Below are 7,895 nucleotides of genomic sequence, written 5' to 3'. Positions count from 1 at the left end.
GTGTTGCTATGAGAATAAAATCAAATACACACCTGGATAGCATCAGACAACTGACAGGTGATTTTTTTTTTTTAAGCATATTCCTCTTCCTGAAGATGATTCAGATTGAAGGCAGAGCTCTGTTTGAATAAAAATCTGGATATCCTCAGCCATTGTCCCCATGTTCTTATTCTTTCTGGTCTTCAGATGTTTTTGATTTTCTGAATAAGTAGTTTTATTTTGTTCTGTTTTATAATGCGCTTACACAACAGCACTGCACCAGTGAAAAATAAAAGAGGGGGGGGGAAGCAATGAAAGAGGGACAAATTAATTATTGGCTTCATCCTTCTAATTACAGTGGAACTTCAATGAGGCACAAAGTGACAGACAAATCAAAATTCAAACTTAGACAAAGACAGTGCATGGTGGACTTTTAAGATTAAAGTGACGATGCTAGTTGTGTTTTGTTCAGCAGAACTTTTTGTTTACTGTTTTTGCAAACTGTTCCTAAGACCTGAAGACCATACGTGACCAGCTTCCCTGGTCCCACCACCAGATGCCCAAGGCATACATCACACACCTCCGGGAAAGAAGAGCTCTATGAATAGTTTACAAGAGCAAGTACTTTCCATGTGTCCCAAATTGGCACCTGTGGGATGGAGCTGCCCATCCCATTCACTGTGTCCACAGGAAATTCCCTCTTTACTCACTTCTTCCTACAATTAGGGTCTGGATGACCAAACAACCTCTGCACCAGTACTGATAAGGTGAGAAGGAATCCCTCAAAGGAAAATTACTAGAAGCGAGGAAAATGGGCTGGGGAAGTGTTGCAGACGCCTGCTTGATTCATACAGTCTCCCCTAGTATCCCTGGGAGTCCAGTACCAGAGATGGGGTACAGGGTAAGCAAGACCTTCAGTCTTTTGTGAGATAGCTTTGGCATATGTGGATAACGCACAAATACAGCATTCTTCAAGAGCAATAAATTGGTCAGCCTCCTTTAGAGTTAGTTAATATGTTTTCCTCCTGGGACTCTTGATCGGTCCCTCTGTAGCCACTATCCACCTACTACCCACCTCTCATTTCATGTCTTGGAATGCCACCAGAAGACAATGAATAACACTGTCACACAGACTTAGGAACAATAAATAAATTTTCAAAAAATCAGCTGAAACAAAATAAAGACAGAAACTGTTATATATGAGCATGGGAGATGCACAGCTAGGAGCTGTTAGCCAGTCTTACCTGATGTCATCATGATCATCACTGCTGTCTTGTTAACTAACTGCTGACATGGTGATGATACCAGTACTGTGTGAAGGCACACAGCAGACATTGTCTTGTGTGTATAGATGAGCCACCAAGGGGAGATGGTGGCAAAAGAACAAATATTCTGAACATGAAACAGAGGGAACTGGAAGAGACAATAAATTAAATCAACAATGTAAGCACAGTAGGAAAGAGAAGAGAGAAGGCATGAATGGAGTAGCAACACATCAGTGGAAGATTTAACCCAAGTTGTAACTGCAGTCCAAGGGCACCATGGCTAGTCCCAGGACAATGCCTGTTCAGAAGTGTCCACCACCACACAGATCTAATCAGTCCTCAGACATCCCCTTTGCCACAAAATGATCTCCATTCCATCTTACACATCCCAGCACTTGAACAGGGGCCATCTACCCAAGTGTTCATAAACCACCACAAAGCAAAAAAGGGCAAAATCCACTGTCTCCAGTATCAAATGATCTGGGGTTAGTGCAGAAAGTTTTTATAGGCATGGTTTAAAGCTTACGTGCCAAATTATACATGGAGGTAGAGTTTGGGTTCTTCTGGAATTATGTATCTAGAAATAGAGATGATTGCCAACCTTATGTAAGTGTTTAAGATAGGCAGTGAAGAACATATCTGATGGGAACAAGAGGGAGAAAGCAGCTTCTGAGCTGATGAGTGATTCTTCGCAGATGATATAAATCAGTGTACTCTCAACATTATTTAATTACACTAGAGAGAGTTTAGCAAAAAATCAAGCTCACAGAACTGGAAATTTAATCACCAAGATCCCAGGGCCAACTCATCTGTTGTCTAAAACAAATCAGGTTCTAAAGGGCTGTAGCACAATCCTTACGGAACATTTCAGCCGGAAAACAAATGTACTTGTTGGTTAAGTGGTAGGCTTTGTTCTGTGCTTCCACAAGTCAGATTGTGAAGGATCTCTCTCTACTATTTGAACAAGAAACAAATGTCAGTGACTGCAAATTTGGTCTTGGCTTGAAGGACTTCTCCGGGAATTTTCCACTTAGATGAAGGAACAGTGAAAGTCGGAGGGCAGAGGGAATGCATGTTGGTCCAGAGGCAAAATGACCAGAGAAACCAGAGGAACTTTAGCAAGCTAGTCGTACTCTGCTCTTGAGAAATAATTCATATCCTGTAAGTCTGCCAGTGTACTAGCAGGCAACCAGCAATTGGTAGGATAACTGTATTGCTCAGAGTTTCGGAGACAAGAGTAATTCCTCCGTTCTGCCCATAGATTTTCACTCCTCTGACACATCACTGACTTTCTTCCCACTCTAGAGAAAAGCAAAGCAAAGCTGGAAGGTCCATTTATTTGTTTCCCAATATAGAATCACAGAATGGTTGGGTTGGAAGGGACCTCAAAGATCATCCAGTTCCAACCCCCCGCCATGGGCTGGCTGCCCCCACCAGCTCAGGTTGCCCAGGATCCCATCCATGACCTTGGTCACCTGCAGGGATGAGGCATCCACATTTCTCTGGGAAACCTGTTCCACTGCCTCAAAAATCGAATGCAAAATTTCCTCCTAACATCTAATCTAAACCTCTCTTTGTTTAAAACCACTCCCCCTTGTCCTGTCACTATCCATCCTTGTAAAAAGACAGTCTCCCACATTTCATACACTTCTGGCTGGAACAAAGATGTTTTCCTATGTATTCTGTTCAGTGCTCTCCATAGAGAAAGTTGGAATTCAGAAGACAAGGTTTCCTATGAGAATGACACCAACATCAATATTTTTACACCACTATTCAGGAGCTGCTTCTTGGACTCCACTGTCTGGTCAGGAGGAGAATCTGTCCTGATTTCCTAAATCTAGGAAAGAAGGAATATCTCAGGCACACCCTCCTCCTCAGCATGGGCTGTCAGCTGCTCTGAGCACCCACTTGCTCCATATGCTGACTGCTGGAAATCTCCCTCCCCACTTCTGGGCTGACAGCTCCCTGTCTGAGTAAACTCTGAGTCTGCAATATCCTCTTACCGAGCTGGCCACCCTTTGTGAGGCTGGATCTGAGCTCCAGGAACTCCTTGGGTGGATCAATGGTTATTTATGAACCACATGAATCACCTGGTGTGCCAGGAACCGAGATGGTGCGTCACCCTGTAACGAGCAAGATTCCAAGGCATGAAGTCCATACAATTAATTTTCATTGGGGTGTTTTATGATTCAGAGAAATCAAAGCAGGTTCTAAAGACTGACCATGTTTTTCCCTTTCTTAGGAAAAAAAAAATATCTGTACATTCCAACATGTTAACTTAGCTACTGTACTGTTACTCTCTTTTGACAGATTTTTTTTTATATATATATTTTTACTGCATGGGAGCAACCTTAGAACAAAACTTCCCTGTTTCTGCTCTTTCTTTTCATTTTTCTTTTCTTTCCTTGCTCTGAGATGTAAGAGCAACGAGAAAACATATCAGTGATTACACAAAGGCAAAACGAATAACGAAGGAAATTCAATATGAGCAGAGGTAAACATATTTACATCAATTACTAATTTTGTCCATATTTATAGATAGAGATGATGACAATGAGACAACGGTTTCCACTTGAAGGCTGTATCTGAGGCACCTAAAGAGAAAATCACTCAGGAGTGTCAAATTTCATTTGGATTTGTTCTCTCCTCTGAGAGGAGAAGGTGCTATTTGCTTCCTGACAAAATAAGAAACACAGCAGAGAACATGTTGGCACAGCAAACATTTTCACCACAAGCACAAGGAAACCCCAGGGATGGCATTTATCTCCCCTCACTGTGGGTGTCTGCCATGATAACACCTCCACCCAAGCTGGTGTCCTTCAGTGGCCTCTCAGTGCACGCAGGGTGCAGGCATGGTCAGGATGTGATCAGATTGCTTGGTTTTAAATGTCTACACTCCATTGGCTCCATTCACAAAAGTATTTGGGGTTCCCAGGCTGCCTAGCTCCAGAATAAACATTTACCTTTCTCTGGAAACCCCATCTGTACGGTTGTGAGAGCTGCAGAGCTGGAGATCGTGCCAGTGAAGTCTGCAACTCTTTTTTGACACTTCAGTGACATGAAATAACAAAGATGACCGTCTTCCAACTGAGACACAAAGGGGAATTTCCCAGACAACCACTAAACAAGCCTGCACCAGCAACCAGATTTCCTTTCACCCCGACACTCCCGTACCTCCCAGCCCCTCCAGAAGGGGAGGCACTCAGGGTCATGAGCCTTTCACAGCATCTGCACAGAGTGTAGCCTTAGAGAAAGGGAATGGCCAAGCCATCTTTCATCGAGATCATCATCATGGCGACTTCCAAAACAGATACTTCTTCTCCCCCTGGTTATGCTAGGGACAGACCCACACGCTCTGCTCTTAGCAGCAAGCAACTTGCCTCAGTATTAACATCCCAGTGTCCCTTTTTGATTAGCAAACATTAATGCGCTTTAGGAGCAAGACATTTTTGCAATAAAGGGGCACAGGAGTCCCTTGCTCCAGTACAGGATAAAATCCTGTCCTTCTCTCACATGCTGTCTTGTAGAACGACTCGTTTCTCCAGCTCTCCTAGAAAATGTCACCGCGCTGAGGGTTAAACTCCAAGCGTTATTTTTTTTTCTAAGCAAACATATTTAGCAACAATTGTCCTGTTGAGTTTCCTGTGCCCAGTGCATCACTGGGATGTTGACCGATTTCTTTTTTTCTTTTTTTTGCCCTGCACATTGTGTTATATAAGCAACGAGTCTGCCAGGAATACCGGGCATGACACACGAGTGAGTGTCCTAATGAAAGCCTCAGTAGCTCGTTACAAACACAGGAGGTGAATAAAGCATTGTTATTGCAGTAGGAAACTTTTCAGTATGGATTACTGTTCACTTGTTTATTTAACATGCAGTGAAAATCACATCCAGTCTTCCACTGCCAGGAGCTGCCATTGAGATTGGCAATGGAGCAATGCCAATTAGTTTGTTGTTGTGTCACCAGTTTTGAGGTAGAAAGGTTTTAGGTGCATTTTCATGATTTTGTTACCCAGATTCCACTGTCACTTGCTCCTCTATGGTCTATTTCACCACAGCTCAGCTGCTCAGGCTCACAGCTTGTCTTTGGCACCGTCTGAGATGCTGATTCAGCATCAGAGGCGTCTTTGTGATCGCGCATTGCTTTTGTAGCTGCCAAGAGTTATAGGGCACTGGCAGCTGAGATGATGTGAAAATAAAATGGAGACCTTGAGGTGAAATTTCTGACCTAATTCCCAAGCAGGAATAACCCTTAAGGTGAACTTTGTCAGGGTTATCACACAGCAGCAGTCAGTGAAGTTCATCTGGAGGTGTCAAATCTACGGGATCCCACTGCAGCAGAAGAGTCTCTCACCACCTTAGACGAGGCTACAGAAATACAGCAAAAAAACACTGTGTCCACAGGCAGAGCACTGGTATGCCTTGCAGAGGGCTGTGCCAGAACACCTTAGTTAATGCAGTGATTTAGGAGATTATTCAGTTTTTCCTCTATCTCCAATTACACTTACAACACTCCTCCTGAAGCAGTTTGTTTGGGCTGTCTGATAGACCTTCCCCAAGGATGGTGATTCTTGAACCCATCTAGATGATCCACTCCAGTCCTTACCTTATTAGGAAGGTTTCCTAACATCCAAACATCCCAAACATCCTTTGCTGCAATAAAAAAAAAACAACCATAGGCACATTGGAAAACAATTTATTCCCTTCTTCTCAAACATGTTTGAGATTTTAAAAAATAATTAGACTTTGTTTTCTAGACCAAACAACTAATTTGCTTACAACCTCATGTATTTGGTCACATACTTTTGTCTTTTTCAGTAAATATAGTTCTTCCCTATTGGTTATTCATATGGTTATAATGCTTGTATTTTCTCTGTAGGAAAGCATCCATCGTACATCAGACCAGTTTGACAATCCAGAAAATTCACCTTAAATTCTAACTGTGCACCTCTGGAGTACTGCCACAGATTAAAACTGAATAATGCTTGCAAATTCAACTCCAGCTCACTGCTCCGCTATTGAAGACATAAAACAACTGAACAACATCACACCAGAACAAGATCCTAGAAGAAACACTACTGTGGAAAACATACTCAGTTTTGGAACTCAGTCATTGATATCCGCATCTCAAATGTAGTTTTCCAGAAGTTACACGCTTGTTTCAGCTTCCTAATTTATGTTTTTCTCACTTTTGTTTATGGGAGCAGAAAACTCAAAGTTTGATTTACATCAAGAGATGACACATCTATCACAACTTACCTATGCATAAGCCTTGAAACAATAGAAAATCCTTAGCAACTGTGAGATTCATCTGACTTCAGAGAGCTAGCCTTACGTCAGTTGTACGTGTTTCCTTTACACTCAGTGGAAAGAAACACATTTTTTGGCACTTGACTCAATGAACATCTTTATACAGCCACTTGGGAAGCACAACACCAGGGACACCACTAACTGTGTAGACCAGACTTTTACTTCAAGGGAATTTCAGCACTAGGTTTGTTTGTGTCACAAATTATTATCAAGATGTACCACATTCCTCCCGGAACAAGCAAAGAGCAGCGTGGCCCTGGGGAAGCAGTAACAACTGCCAACATGATCTGTTCTGAGCATAACAGCATATGTAAGAACTGGAAATGAATTACGGTCTTGTGGACATCAAGTGTTAGAGACTGATTCAGTTTTCTGTTGCTTGTTTTTCAGCAGGAAACAGTACTTTTAGCCAACTGATTAACCAGCACAAACAGTGAGTCTATGGAACCTCAGGAATCTTGTTCTGCAGTTCCCTTATAGATCTATATGGTGCAAGTACCTGGGACCATGTAGGCAAAGCACTTGGTAGCCTTTGTGGAAAGATTTGAGGTTTTTCCACACAGAATCTCAAACTGATTGCATTCGGTCGCATTTGCATACTCATGGCAAGAGAGGTAATGACCTTTTGTTATATAACAGTCATCCTGAAAATCCCCTTGTGATCTGTACATGAATGGATTGAAGGGTCAGTAGGGTGAATTAAGCGGAAATGTAATGACCTGCACCTTCAGAAGGTTCCACCTCTCCTCTGCCATACACCAGGATGACACAAACCACTTCCAGAAAGTGCCGGTCATCCTCCACTGGCTGTACATGGACCTCAGGTGATCAGCTCAAACTCAGTGCTTAACTTCTAAGAGGCTTAAATTAGGCAAAAATTAAGTCTCCCCAGTGAACATCTCAGACTGAGAAACTGCATAAGGTTAAGTATTTCTTTACTCATTGTACTCACTGACATCAGCTCCTAAGGTACCTTTGGTATTAAAGTTCTCCTACCCCCTGCCTTCTCTTATAACTGAAGGTGCCATTTTCTGACATTCCCATTTCTGGATAGGCAGGAAGAACAACAGTTGGCATTTGTGCTCCTTTAAAGTCTCGGTGTATACTTTCATCCCTTTGCCTATATGGGTACAATAACTGGCTGTAAATACATTCCAGCCTCTTGCTGAGCAGTCACTATTTTGTCTTCTTGGGAATCACCAATAACCTGCGAAATCTGCACACAGCCATTTCCCTTCTTGAGCACATCCCCCTTTCTCTTTCACCTATTATCTTTTCTATTTTTTTCTTCTTCATTTTTAACAAACAGATTCACTCTTTCTTTCTTTCCAGGTTTGAAAA

General features: G+C 42.4%; 1 long non-coding RNA gene across 1 annotated transcript; it reads right to left on the bottom strand.

The window, feature by feature from the left end:
• LOC110393979 lies at nt 1-5,899 on the bottom strand. The gene is made up of 4 exons (XR_002435295.1): nt 5,851-5,899; nt 3,248-3,367; nt 1,224-1,392; nt 1-253 (listed from the first exon to the last, which is right to left on the bottom strand). It is a non-coding gene; the product is annotated as an uncharacterized LOC110393979 (long non-coding RNA).

This window comes from Numida meleagris, chromosome 2 (assembly GCF_002078875.1).
Source record: "Numida meleagris isolate 19003 breed g44 Domestic line chromosome 2, NumMel1.0, whole genome shotgun sequence".
Taxonomy (NCBI): Eukaryota; Metazoa; Chordata; class Aves; order Galliformes; family Numididae; genus Numida; species Numida meleagris.
Note: the sequence above shows the minus strand (reverse complement) of the source record. Positions and strands in the feature narration are given on the sequence as shown.